Source organism: Trifolium pratense, unplaced genomic scaffold (assembly GCF_020283565.1).
Source record: "Trifolium pratense cultivar HEN17-A07 unplaced genomic scaffold, ARS_RC_1.1 scaffold_62, whole genome shotgun sequence".
Classification (NCBI taxonomy): Eukaryota; Viridiplantae; Streptophyta; class Magnoliopsida; order Fabales; family Fabaceae; genus Trifolium; species Trifolium pratense.
Genome location: NW_025721047.1, coordinates 78,144 through 93,598, shown reverse-complemented (window position 1 = coordinate 93,598; position 15,455 = coordinate 78,144). Strand labels below are relative to the sequence as shown.

General features: G+C 36.7%; 1 long non-coding RNA gene across 1 annotated transcript; it reads right to left on the bottom strand.

Moving 5' to 3' along the window:
* Nucleotides 1-4,200: 4,200 nt before the first annotated feature.
* On the bottom strand, nt 4,201-13,879 carry LOC123901265. The gene is made up of 3 exons (XR_006806687.1): nt 13,703-13,879; nt 5,545-9,298; nt 4,201-4,306 (listed from the first exon to the last, which is right to left on the bottom strand). It is a non-coding gene; the product is annotated as an uncharacterized LOC123901265 (long non-coding RNA).
* Nucleotides 13,880-15,455: the final 1,576 nt, after the last annotated feature.

Genomic DNA, 15,455 nt, shown 5'->3' with positions numbered 1-15,455 from the left:
TTTAACATGTTATACTATATGCAGCACTATGATTGGTTCTTTAATGATACAGTGTATCTTATTTGGGGGCTTTAGAAATTGAAAATTTGTATTCTATTGTTCAATTCCAACTCACCAATTTCGCGAAATCCAAACCATTTTCAATTGTTTGCCATTGCACAATTTTCGATTTTCAGTAACTGTGTTTTGTGTAATGGTGCAGAACAAATGTGAACCAAAAGATTTGTGGCAGGAACCTTTGGTCCCTGCTTCTTCTTGGACACCATGTTCTGATCAGCGAAGTTGGGAGCCTAATGGTATGTGTGTCTGAACTTTGAAATTTGACGATTATTATCATGATTCATGTCTGTGCATAACTACAATTACAAATAAAGAAAGGCTGATTGGTCCATTATGAGTACTCACAGTTTGCTCTCTTCTATTGTACTACTTCAATAGAGGGAAGTAATGGATACATTTTGGTTACTGCAAATGGTGGGATCAACCAACAACGGATAGTTGTAAGTGTTTTTTGTCGGACTGCTATTTTTTACAATGACGGTTTAGAATTATTTAGGATTAGTTTATTTGAAAGGGAAAAAACATAACAAGCTTTGTCTTAAATGATTTTAGTGTCATTTGTGCTGATTATGAGTTGCAACAGGTTTGTAATGCTGTCGTTGTTGCTTGCAGGTAGTACTAAGTTGAAAGTTGAAACTAATCTTTAAGAATATGTCATGGCAGCCATGGTTCTAAAGTAAGGATTCATCTCTTCTCCATTTTTGTCTATCACTTCCTTTCTTACTCTCTCAATTTTCATCAACAGTTTTCTTTTCTTCTATCCAATAAATCGTATTTATTAAAAATCTATGTGATTTGTGTTGATTATTCATTTATTCTCAACTACATGTAAACGTTTCCGTAGCATTTAATTCAACTTTTATATTGCAGTTGAGTTTAGACTTTACTAACAATGAATTTTTACTTCAGTTCAAAATTGATCATGTTTTGGAATTGAGAATGAGGAACTTGCAGCTAAGGTGGAATGGTTTCTATTTTTGTCTGCTGATTCAAAGGTTTGTTTCTTGAATTGTGTCCGAGCATGCAATATTTTATTAGCTATTAACATTTTAGTCAATAAGAGAATCAGATGCAAGCTATACATGTATGATGTTAATTAAGCGCAATTGTTATATTTGGCAGGAAGCATATATCATCAGACATTGAATCAGCACGTGGATATTCAATTCCAATTAGAAACACACTAATTAAGCAACTAAACCCCTTCTTATTTTTTTTTCTGTAAGCAACTTTTTATTCATTTTTTACTTGTGCATATAAATTTGGAACTCATGTTGGGGAATCATAATTGCTACTTTTTAGGGGAGGAGGGATAGGTATGTATGGTTACTACTATTTTATAGGGATGACTACATCATCATTGATACTTTTTAGGAAGTCTTGAGCATCCAATCCTATATTTTTGAATAACTCCTTCACTAATACACACATATTTTCTCATTGATTAAATGCACCACTCTTCTAATTTTCTTTTCTATTCATCTCCTCTTAAATAAATAAAGGGTTAGAAGAAGATAATTTTGACATGTTGAGTGTTGAAGTAATTGACTTTTTCTTAACGGAAAATTGATTGGTATTTGATTATATTTTATCTTATGGTTTTTTTTTTGCACTTGAATTGCAGAGTATTATAGTATGGGGAAATATTTGTGGTGTTTGATATAAAAAAAAAAAATAGCACTCCTATGTCCCATAGCACTTCTATCTATTCTCAAATAGTAGTAATCTTCTTTCTATAAATGTCATGGGTCATAGAAAGTTCCATTATAAAATTCGGTGTGATGATTCTCTTGAAGTGAGCATATGGTCTGCATTTATGTTTGCAATGATCAATTATGTTTAACCCACTTAATTAAGATTAAATTATATGATGCCTTTAATTTAAAACATCCTATATTTGCGATGATATATTATGCTTAACCCACTTAATTGACAGCATTCATGATTGAAATAAATTTGGTGTTCCGCCAAATGAACCAATTTGATTAATTTTTATATGCTTATGACTAACTTCATTTGGCTCATAGCATCCATGATTGACAACAACCATGATTGTTATGTATATGACGTTCTTTCAAACCCGTGCATCGCACGGGGCGGTGACTAGTTTATATAACGTAAAAGATGACATGCCAATCGAATGTAATATAAATGACTAATTTGGGAGGAAAAAACAACCTAAATTAAAGGACCAATCTAAAAATATGGGTCAAACTTAAAAACTAAGAACCTAATTTTGTTTCTTATCAAAAAAATTGAAAATAAAAGAAAAACTTTCATAAGGTGTAGTAGTGGTCAATCTAATACTAGTTGAACAATAAATGTACTTCCTTCGTCCCAAATTGAATGAGTCAGTTGACTGTTATACACTATTCACACATTGTTTTGACCATGTTTTTCTATTAATAAGTAAAAATAAATATTAGCATATAAGATGTTGTTAGATTCGTCTCGATAAGTATTTTCAAAATATCAACTTTTTATAATTTTTACTATTATACAATTAAAGATATTAATCGTCAAAATTATACATTAGCATACGTGTGTTAGAGTCAACTAGCTCATTCAATTTGGGAAAGAGGAAGTAGTTATTTCTCCTAATCAAGTGATGGATTTTGGCGTGTTTATTGATAGAATCAAGATTATGTGGTGGAAATTGGTTTGTAGGAAGATCCAAAGTCAGCTCTTGCATTAGGACTTGCATGTTGTGGAATGCATTTAATAGTAGTCCATAACTACTAGTAATCACTATTTGTGCATGTCTTATGAACTACTTTTATGAGTATAATGTTGAAGTTGAACTATATTGACCCTCTTATTGGCAATTGACTCTTTGGGAGGTAGGGGCAAGCTTCACATCTCAACCATTAACCACAGTTTCACTTTCACTTTTTTTTATCAAATTTCAAATCATCACTACTTGGGAGCCAAGAGAGGTCAAATTCTTTTCACGCCATGTCATTTCGTTTCTTTAAAGCCTGGACCAGGCATGATGATTGTTCAAGAGTTGTAAAGGAAATTTGGTGGCAACCAGTGATTGGTAATCCCATGGTGCGACTGCAGCTGAAGCTTAAAAGGCTGAAATCAGCTCTTAAAACTCGGAACAAAACGGTGTTTGGTAATATCGACACCTGTAACTAGCGACAGATGAAGTAGTAAGGTTGCAGATCTTGATTAATCAGAGTGGCCTTACAGAGGAGTTACAACAGTTGGATTATAAGGCTCAATTGATTCTCACAAATGCTTTGCTTAATCAAGACCAGTTTTTAGCATTTCATGCAAGGTGACCGGAATACTTCTTATTATCAGCGAGCGACAAAGATCATGGCTGTGATAAAGCAAATCCATGTGATTAATTGTGATACCGGAATTTTGTCCAACATCTCTGATATTGAACAACATATTCTTCAATATTTTTAGTCCATATTCTGCAGCACAAGTCATTGTACGGTCATTTCTATTGTTCGAGATATTATTCCGCAGCTGGTCACAAATGAAGATAATGTTATGCTTACAAAGGTTCCTTCGAATGAGGAGATTAAAGCAGAAGTTTTTGCAATGAATAGTGATGGTGCGCCGGGTCCGGATGGTTTTGGCGGACATTTCTACCAATTCTTTTGGGAGGTGGTAGTGCTTGACGTTATTCAGTTGGTACAATATTTTTTCACCTCGGGTAAGCTTAATAGCAACCTCAATGCCAATCTTATGATTCTTATCCTGAAAACACCAGGTGCGGATAAAGTTGAAGAATTTCGCCCAATTGCTCTCGCAAATTTCCAATTCAAGGTTATAACTAATTCAAAGGGGTTTCATACCGGAGCGGAATATAGCGGACTGTTATTATAACTTCAGAAGCAATCAATGTGCTTTCTAAGAAGTGTTTTGCTGGCAATATTGTAATGAAAATTGACATCAAAAAGGCTTTCGACACACTAGACTTGAGTTTTTTACTTCAGGTTCTGAAACAGTTCGATTTTCATGCGACTTTCTGCAACTGGATTGTTGATATCTTGTACTCCGCCAAGTTATCGATTCTTAGTAGTGGTAAAGCCATTGGCTACTTCAGTTGCATCAGAGGTGTGCGTCAAGGCGATCCTCTTTCCCCTCTGCTATTTTATCTAGCAGAAGAAGTTCTTAGTCGCAGCTTGTCTACTGCATATAGCGCTGGCAGCATTAATCCCATGAGGTTCTGCAGAGGAGTGGTTATCCCGTCACATGTATTGTATGCCGATGATATCTTGATATTCTGTCAAGGGTCCAAGAGGAACATTCGTGAGGTAATGCAGATTTTCAACGAATATGGGGCAGTATCTGGCCAAATAGTAAACAAAGCAAAGAGTAAATTTTATGAGGGTTCAATTTCCAACACGCGTCTGGTGAGCATTGCATCATTACTTGGTTTTACTGATGGCAGTATTCCTTTTAATTATTTAGGATGTCCAATATTTGTGGGGAAGCCTAAAGCCGTCCACTTTCAAGCCTTGACGGATAGAATTAAAACGAAACTGGCAACTTGGAAAGGTTCACTGTTATCTATCATGGGTAGGGTGCAATTAGTTCGTTTGGTTATACATGGTATGCTCATTTACTCGTTTCATATTTATTTGTGGCCAACATATATCCTGCAGAAGCTAGACAGGTGGATAATTTTGTTTGGAGTGGTGATGTCAACACTCGGAAAATATGCAACGCTGTACATGCGCATGCAAAGATCAACCCACTTGAGCTAAAATCCATACATTTTAGCATACTCTCTCTATTGACAGACTCTTCATTATTGGATAAAATTTATACGAAGGCGCACTAATAGAGTGTGGGCCGAAGTTTTTAGGTTAGTAGATCACATAAAATTTGCCATAATGAAGAGTGCATCAGATAGTGTATTGATATGGAGAAAAGGGTCTGTAATGCCAGCAATATCATCCTCTGGTGAATAAGGACTGTTTGTTAATTAGATCCTTTAGAGTTCTCACCAAACCTTCTGTGCATTTCTACAATAATGTTTCAGTTTTTTATTACAACTAAAGCTGACCACAGTCAAATCCACTTGCAGATATGTTTTATGCGCCTTTACACAAGAACATACTCCCTCCGTTTCATTTTACTTGTCTCTTTTCTAGAATTATTCCTAATTATTTGTATTTTTCGAAGTTCAGTGCAACATAAAGTATAGTTTAGTAATAATACCCTTAACAATTTATTGCAGAGAAATAGGCAAAATAAGATCATAAATGATAAAGGGTGTTATAAGAAAGAAAATATATATATTAAAAGGTGACTTTACAAACATCGTAATGTTAACTACAACACGGTTAAATTTTGTAATAGCAACAAGACTACATATATGTTTTTAGATATTGCAGCAAATGATGATTTTATCAGGCAGAGTCTATAGTGGATAAGACTACGTCGGTTCATACCACGAGTACATGCTACAAAATACACTATGTCAGAGACAATAATTATAAGAAAGCAGGAAAGCACCTTTCTAATAAGTTCAAGAGCTTCTGAGCTGATTTTACATAGCTCTGTACAAAGCTGAACCCTAGTGATCAAAATTCCATTGCTTCTCCCTCAGTAAGGCAGCAGCAGGATTTACAAAATTTTCTGCCAAGTCTGGGACTTTCTTTATGATTCTTAGAGAGCATAATGCTGCCTATATGAAAGTGGGTAAACTACATAATTCTATAACTAGGTAACCCGAGCTTATCACGAATAAAGACAATCAAAGTAAACTACATAATTCTGTAACTAGGTAACCCGAGCTTATCACGAAGAAACTCATCTCTGATACATGACAGAAGAGACACCCACCATGTAAAAGTAGTAACAGCATGCCCTGCACTATCAAGCCTATATGCTCATGTATTACCTTCCCGAAAAATATGGGAGTACTTTGCATTGAGACCCAAGGTAAAACAGTTGCTCCAACGATTTCATAAATCCCACGGCACTATATCAAAGTTAGTGAAAGCACCTAAAGCAGTCTTAGAGTCACTTTCTAACCAAATATTCCACCACCCTCTAGCTGCCGCTTCTTCCATTACAAGCACAATTTCCATGCTCTCCGTATAAAGAACCGAGCTATGATAAATACAAGACGCAAAACTGCCTAAATAATTGGCATGGTGATTACAAAATATGCCTCCGCAAGCTGAAGAGGTCTGAGTAAAGGAACCATCGGTATTGACCTTAGTCCAAAAAATAGGAGGAGCCTTCCATAATACCAAGAGGGATTTTTTCTTTGGACGTTGCTGCACTGGAACTTGAATGTTACTCAAAACCTGCAAGTCAACAGTAGCGCTAGAAGCAAAGCTCTTGGTCATGGCAGAACTAGCTGCTATTAGTGTGCCAATTTTTATCTTGGCGGAGTGAATAGAAACCTTGGCATTATTAAAACGTAATTTATTACGTGTCATCCAAATTGTGTGAAAAGTATGAATTATCACTGCTAAAGCAAGGTCCTTTACTTGAGAGCACCAAGCCGGATTGTAACTCTGAAAGATATCCTGCATACCATCCATATTAAAAACAATCTGAAACTGCTCAGCCAACCAATTCCATAGCGCAACAGCTAATGAACAGTGGAGGAATAGGTGTGGCGTTGCTTCACTAGTAACCATACATAAAACGCATACGGAAACCATAGTACAACCACGTAGGATCAAAATCATGCCAAAGAAAATCAGTCCAGTTCCTTGTATTCAGAATTGGAGAAACAAATCGATAGGCCAGCTGTGACGTTAGGAAAACCGTCCTTTGCATCTGTCCAGACAAGCCTGTCATCAAGAGGTATTTTAGGAAGCACGACTCCATGAACACAGTCAACAACATCAGTATCTATCTCTGCAATGCAGCTTGGGATGATCCAAGAGCCATCAATTATCATATCCGCTACCGAAGCATTTAGCGATTTATGAATTTACAGAGGAACGTTGAGTAAATCCACTAAAGAGGAGCCTAACCAGTTGTCCTTCCAATATGAGATTTTGTCTCCGTTACCAATCAACCAACATGAATTGTTTCTCACATCATTAAAGTGTACTTTGATGCCATGCCAAATAGAAGAATGAAAAAAAGAACTCGCGGGTTTGCCTTGGCGCAAGTAACGAGCGCGACACATCACTGCCCATTGCTCATTACTACTCATCAGTTAGCAGAGTAAAAGCATGAGTGAGTTATTCATATTTGTCAGAGCACGCAACTCCAGTCCTCCCTTGGCATAGGAAGAACAAACTTGTTTCCATGCAACTGTGCAGATTTTCCGAGTATTGATGTCGCCACTCCAAACAAAATTGTGTATCATGGAGTCTAACTTCCGTAAAATATTTTTAGGCCAGAGATAGATATGGAACGAATAAATCAGCATCCATTGTATCACAGAACGCACCAACTGAACTCTACCCATAATGGAGAGAAGAGAACCTTTCCAAGTAGCAAGTTTGATTTTGATTTTATCGGCCAAAGCTTGAAAATGAATTTTCTTAGGCTTACCCACGAATATAGGACAACCAAGGTATGTAAAAGGTATACTGCCTGAGTTGAACCCAAGTAAGTTGGAAATAACTATCTGACGAGCATTTGAAATAGATCCTGCATAAAATTTGCTCTTTTCTTTGTTAATAATTTGCCTGAGGCGTCTCCATAACTCTGATATTTTTCTTCGTGCCCTTGCAAAATATCATTATGTCGTCTGCATACAGCACGTGAGATGGAATATGCACCCCTCTGCAAAGAGACATATGACAAAGACTGCCCTCCACTAAAGCCTTCAGTAAACTTCGGCTAACAACTTCCTCCGCTATGCAAAATAACAAGGGAGAGAGTGGATCCCCTTGTCTGACACCTCGGGTACAACCGAAATAGCCAACAGACTTTCCATTAACAAGGATGGACAATCACGCTGACTGAAGAATTGTACGAATCCAACCACAAAAAGTTGAGTTGAAACCAAAACGATCCAAAACCTCCAAAAGAAAATTCGAATCCAACGTGTCGAAAACCTTTTTAATGTCGATTTTCAAAGCTAAACTTCCAGCGAAGCAGCGTTTAGCTAGAACATTTATGGCCTCGGACGCAATGATTACCCAGTCAGCAATGTTGCGCCCGTGAATGAACCCTCGCTGCTGAGTTGAAATGATTGAAGGAGCAAGGAAAGCCAATCTGTCCGCCGGCGGTTTTGTTATTATCTTAAATTGAAAATTTGCGAGAGCAATGGGTCGAATGTTTTCCATTCTATCAGCGCCCGGTGACTTCTGTATAAGCACAAACAGATTGGAATTAACATTGTTATTAAGCATACCAGTAAAGAAGAAATGCATAACTGCATTCACCACATCAGTTGCAATAATAGGTCAGTAACATTGGAAATAATTAATGGCCGCTAAAACCATCCGGACCGGGAGCGCCATCCCCATTCATATCAAAAACTGCAGCTTTAAATTCTTCAGCGGAAGGAACCTTGGTTAACATCTCAGTCTCCACATCCGTTACAAGCGAGGGAATAATATCACACACCATGCTATTAACAGTGCACGCATTCTGTTGGCAAAGATACCCTGAAAGTATTGCACAATATGGTTCTCAATGTCTGTTGCGGAAGTCAATGATGCTGTTTCACTATGAATCACATGAATTTTCTTCGTTATTGCCTTTATTTTCGCCACACGATGAATATATGTTGTATTTCTATCTCCCTGCATGAAATGTTGCACCCGAGCTTTCTCCTTCCAGCACTGGTCTTAATCCAAAAGGGCTTTCGAAAGAATCAATTGAGCCTTATAATCCATTTGTTGTACCTCATCAGTCACACCGTTGCTATCAATCATGTTCTGAATTTGCATAACCTCATCCACGGCTTGCTTAACATTTGAATCCACGTTACCAAATACGTTCTTGTTCCAAACTTTAAGTGCACCATTCAAACGTTTCAGTTTCAATTGAAGACACGCTGCAGGATTTCCAAGCACTTGTTTATTCCAACCCTCCTTAATCAGGCCTTCACAATCAGGATGCTTTGTTCAGACCTTGAAGAAACGAAACGGCATAGCATGCTGAACTTCTGTTTCGCTCAGACTAATTACTAACGGATGATGATCAGAGCAATGTTTGTAAAGTGCACAACAATGTGTTGATTGCCAATGGTTCAACCAAGCGTGATTGCAAATGGCCCTGTCTAAACGCAGCGCCACAAAGTTGTTACCGACTCTACCATTAGACTACGTAAAGTGTACACCAACTGTGTTTAAATCAGACAAAAGATTAGCATTTGTCCACTGTAAAAAATCATCACAAGAGATCTTGGGAGGCAATCTCTTCCTTTGTTTTTCATGAGCACCTAACACCGCATTAAAGTCACCAAATATGAAGTGCTAGCATACACGGCTGCAATTAAACTCGTGTATCAGATTGTTGTATTTCTAAGGAAAAGCATTGATCCAACGCAAACACAACTTTGGCAGCATTATTTTTGCTCCACATACCCCAAATATTGGCCTTATAATCTCCTCTATCATTCACACAAAAATGATCAGCTTGCATACTGTTGAGATATTGTTATTTATTGTAGTATGATTTGTTAGTATCTTTTGGAGTTATGACAGGATAGCATTCCTATTTAGATATGCTCCATCTCTTATGTATATAAATAGTGGTTTCAACCTTTTTCAAGTTAATGTGAACTATTCGTATTCAAGTCATACCTTTCCAAAACCATGAAGGTATTTGGTTAATGGACACCATTGGTTCAGCCACACAAATAATCTGGCTTATGTGTAGCACAATAATTTTTCAAGGCAATTTTGGTTTCGGGGTTGCCTAAACCCCTCATGTTCCAATAAAGGAACTTCATAAAGAAAGATTTGAAGGTGCACCCCTAGACCAAGTGTTATAAGACTTCTCAGCGCTTCTAGCTTTCCTGCGCAGTTTCTTCTTTTGACCCTTGGAGAGATATGTTGTGAATTGCTCCTGTTCTACCATATCCGCCCAGCCTGGTCGAATTAAGCTAACATCTTGCTGCGCCACTAAAGGAAGGTCTTGATCTTGAGTTACTCTAATACCATTCCCTTGGTCCAAGAGAGGAGTTTCAGGAACATTGTTTGAACTGGATGCATGTTGTGCAGCTTGTGAAATATCATTCTGAACAAACCCCTCATCTGTATTATTATGCTGGAGACTAACTCATCAGTCGTAGAGTCAGGCTGTATCTGTTCAACAACTAATCCCTGCATCCTTACCGTCATTATTATTATTATTTTGTCCACTAGGGGACTTCACAAATTCGGCCTCATGCGTGTTTTTCCTACCCTGGCCATCATCCCGTTCAAATATCACAACCTCCTCGGTGTCGGAATCAGAATCATCAATTTGTGGTTCCTGAGTGCCCGCCACAGCAGTGGATTTTGGCATAACAGGTACAGATTTTTCAGCCACATGATCAGATTTTTCAGTAGAGTGTGAGGTGCCCACCTGTTCAATAGGTTTAGGTCTATATTGTTGTTGGACTGCCAATCCCTTCTTGGGCCTGCCTTTCCCGATAATAGGTGCCTTGGGATGTAATTTGTTGCAAGAATTCACTGAATGACCAATCAAATGGCAATGGTTACAATATTCTGGTAGCTTCTCATAAACGACTTCAACGTGAAATGCATACCCCTCACGTTCAACCATAATCTCATCAAACAAGCGTTTGGACAAATCAATATCAATCAAAACCCTAGCGTAATGCCCAAAGGTGCGGTTCTTTGTTGCCTCATCAAGCATAAGCGGTGTGCCTAGCCCGCCAGCTATTTCGAACAAAGTACGCGGGAGACCATAAATACGAACCCATGTTTGAGCATAAGTTTGACATTGTGTCTAGGGATTGAAGTCATGTTCCCATTTGGACAGCCTAAGCAAACCAGGCTTGAGATTGTAGGTACCCAATGACCACGCCTTCTGCTTGTCTTCTGCCGATGTGAAATGGAATTCAAAAAACGCTCTCACTAAAGGAACCAATCTCCACGGAGCCATATTAGTTAACTGCATTTGATTTTGCACACAAAAAGTACTATAAAAAATTTCAATCACAACCACAGGATAAAGGAGGACGGTTATTTCAATTTTTATGTATCGTGTTATGATGTCATGTTACACTAGAATGAGCAAAGTTATCCCAGAAGGGATGGACAAGAGAATCTCATTTTTCAGTACAAACAAAACAGCAAATCAGTACAAGAGGGCTTCCAAATCTCTATATACCATCAATGATAAGCCAGTGAAACAAATCATGAGCAGAATACCATAAGGAAGATAATGATAAAACCCTATCCTAAAAACTCTGTAGAGGCATAGTCTATTGGTTATTACTTTCTAACTACAAAGGGACAAAAGACAGCATATTGGCACAGCACAAGGCCTTAAAACTTGTTCTCAAGTAAACTCAAGGCATCATTAGGGCCGAGGCATCAATATCTAAAGAATATTCAAGGCATCAAGTAGGGTCATCGAGGCATCAATATTGCAAGTAAATTCAAGGCATCATTAGGATCATCAAGACATCAATATCTCATCTAAAGTATTCATAATACTTCAGTTAGGGTCATCGAGGCATCATGAATGAATAAAAATTCATTTCAATATCGCAATAAGGCAACTTTTACATTTGAGTAAAGTATTCATAATACTTCATTTTATTAGGGTTATCGAGTCATCAATATCGCAAGTAAATTCAAGGCATCATTAGGGTCAATGAGGCATCAATATCGCAAGTAAATTCAAGGCATCAGTAGGGTCATCGAGCCATCAATATCGCAAGTAAATTCAAGGCATCATTAGGGTCAACGAGGCATCAATATCGCAAGTAAATTCAAGGCATCAGTAGGGTCAACGAGGCATCAATATCGCAAGTAATTTCGAGGCATCCTTAGGGTCATCAACGCATCAATACTGCAAGTAAATTCAAGGCATGCAGGGACATTGAGGCATTACTGCATTAGTATTGTAAATAAATTCAAGAAATCATTAGGGTCATTGAGGCATCAATATCCAAATAATGCAGCTACATAGTTCTCCCTATGTATCCAAACAAGAACTACAAACAAGTTAAAACCAATTATAATTTCATTCACAATTGAAATGATAATGAGGCTCAAAAAGCAAATCAGGCAGTATTGACTAGTTTTAACTAGTTTGCAAAAATAATCAACAGAATAAAAAATCCTGGTCAATTTATCCTAATTTATGTCACCTATATGAGGTCTCAGTTAAATGTAAATGAGCCTTATTGCGGTATGATGAGGGAAAATTACTTGTATTCAGTATGTAAAAGATCATTGCAGTAGACCTCATTGTTATTATCAGCAGATTTTCCACAACCACCAAAGATGAAGAGTCGTTGGCCAACAACTGTTATGGTATGACCCTCATGTGCCTCTGGCCCTGCTCCTCTTATAATAGGACATTTCAACGTTTGCAAAGCTAAAAACAAACTCAAGGGTCATCAAGTCATCAATATCACAAGTAAATTAAGGCATCATTAGGGTCATCAAGGCAACAATATAGCAAGTAAATTCAAGGCATCATTAGAGTCATTGAGGCATCAATATCAAAAGTAAACTCAAGGCATCAGTAGGACCATGGAGCCATCAATAATTCAATATCACAAGTAAATTCAAGGCATTAGTAGGGTCAACTAGGCATCAATATCGCGAGTAATTTTTAGGCATCAATATCGCGAGTAATTTTGAGGCATCATTAGGGTCATCGACGCATTGTAACTAAATTCAAGGCATGTAGGGACATTGAAGCATTTGTATTTCTAGCTAGAATTTCTGAAATGGATATAAATCCCCCAAATAGTTTATGACCCACTTCACTAGAAGTGTGACTGTCCCTTGGAGTGATTCACTTTAAATCAGCAAATACAATGGCTCAATATCGGAAGCAAATTCAAGGCATCAGTTGAATCATCTAGGCATCAATATCGCAAGTAAAGTATTCTTAATACTTCATTGAATAAAAAATTCATATCAATATCGCATCCAACTTTTTACATTATGAGTAAAGTATTCATAATACTTCATTTAGACATCCAAAACAACATTGATGGAATAAATAATATCCTTTATGATCATCTAGGCATCCAATAGTTTGAAAATTTTATGCTATTTCTGAGCGACAATTTATAGTCTATAATGAATTGCATTAAAATATTTCAACACAAATTCCTTTAGGGTTTTCAAGAATACGAAAATTGCAAAAGCATCTTGGATAATCAAGAATGCCAAAATTGTATAAGGTTCTTGAATAATCAAGAAAACTAAAATTGCAGAATAATTTAAAAATCAATGCCTTCGAAGCCGATTCACTTCTCCATTCATCCCTCTTTGAGATCGTTTGCGAAGAAACACCATCGATGGAATAAATAATATCCTTTCGGATCATTTAGGCATCCAATAGTTTGAAAATTTTATGCTATTTCTGAGCGACAATTTATAGTCTATAATGAATTGCATTAAAATATTTCAACAAAAATTCCTTTAGGGTTTTCAAGAATACGAAAATTGCAAAAAAAGCTTCTTGGATAATCAAGAATGCGAAAATTGTATAAGGTTCTTGGATAATCAAGAAAACTAAAATTGCAGAATAATTTAGAAATCAATACCTTCGACGCCGATTCACTTCTCCATTCATCCCTCTTCGAGATCGTTTGCGAAGAAACACCAACATTCGTTAACCTAAACGGCACCGTCGGAGAACTCAAACGTCATATCTGATCAGAATCATTTGTTACGTAACGCGTCTTCAAGAATGAATAAATTTGAAATTGGTCATGATGAATTTGAGAGATTATAGAAGAGAGAATGAATGAATGAATGAATGAATGAATGTGAAGAATAGGAACGCGTAAATACCACATATTGCTTAACGCGCCCCCCTCCCAAATTGCTTAACGCGCCCCCTAAATAAATTATTAATTGAGTTTTAGTTTATTGATTAGGGATAATTTTCAGAGTATTATGTATGGTTAAATGATTTAGTAGTTAGGCTTCATCCTTAGTGAAAATCTCTACGCCCCCAAGTGACCTCTCTATGCTCTTGCTCGCTGATGCGCAGGGGATAGGCTTCATCCGGGAGTAGCTTTCGCTTCTGTTTAGTCTTTTTGTTTTGTTTTCCTTATTGTAACCAAAAAAAATGATTTAGTAGTTAGTTTTAAACTAAAATCATGTCAAAACCATTTTGATGTGGAATGGTTTCAGAGATATGTACTCCAAAACTATTAGATGTACTTAATATCGTCAAAACCATTTTGCTGTTGAATGTTTTCAGAGGGTTGTACTCCAAAACCATTAGATGTACTTAATAGTTTTTATGTTAACTGTGATAAATTAAACCATAATTACAATACATGTTTTAGTATGTAATTTTAAATTAAAATATGGCTATATAATCATCCAACACAATTAATTTAAAACGGGTTCTTATAGTATCTACTTCAAAGGAAAAAGTAATTATTTAATTGGAAATGGCGGGCGTGCTAGAAATCTTGGGGGCGCGCTAGAAATCTGGGGGAGAAAAAAAAACTGGGGGCGCGCTAGAAATCTGAGGGAGGAAATAAAAACTAGGGGCGCAAGAAATCTGGGGGAGGAAAAAAAAACTAGGGGGCACGCTAGAAAAAAAATTGGGGGCGCGTTAAGCAATCTGGGGACGCGTTAAACAATTTTCATTATTTATGCATTGTGCATAAGGCAAAAGTTTATGCACCATAACCACTCCTCGCGTAAAGCGTGGTTACTTATTTCTTTTCTTTCTTTTTTTGACGAATTTTGTTTGAAGAGTAAACTGTCAAATACTCCTCTAAAATTTCAAAATTCGTCAAATATCCCCCGAAATTTGGAAATAGGCAAATATCCCATGAAATTATAAAACGTCAATATTACCCCATGACATGGACTCTGACTGCTAGTGTCAGGGGGCAATTTGATTGACTTTTTATAATTTCAAGGTGTATTTGCCTAATTCCAAATTTCAAAGGGATATTTGACGAATTTTAAAATTTCGGGGGTATTTTACGGTTTACTCTTTGTTTGAAAGTTAAGTGTTGATTTTTTTTTTTATATCAATAAGTGTTGATTCTTTTTAACGGTACTTTCTTTCTAGGATTTTTTATATTGAAAATTGGTGTGCCCTGCCCATATATTGCTCTTATTTCGGAACAAAGGTTAATTATAGATTTCAAAATAGGCAAATAGGCAAAGTCTATGGTGTACAAGTGACTCAAGTTGTGCACTATGCATAAGTCATCAAAAACGCTATAACTAATACAAATTTTATAAAATCTATCGTTGGATTGAAGATTTATATCATATAGATCATCCATAAAAAAATTTAAAAAAATTGAAAATCATTTGATATTT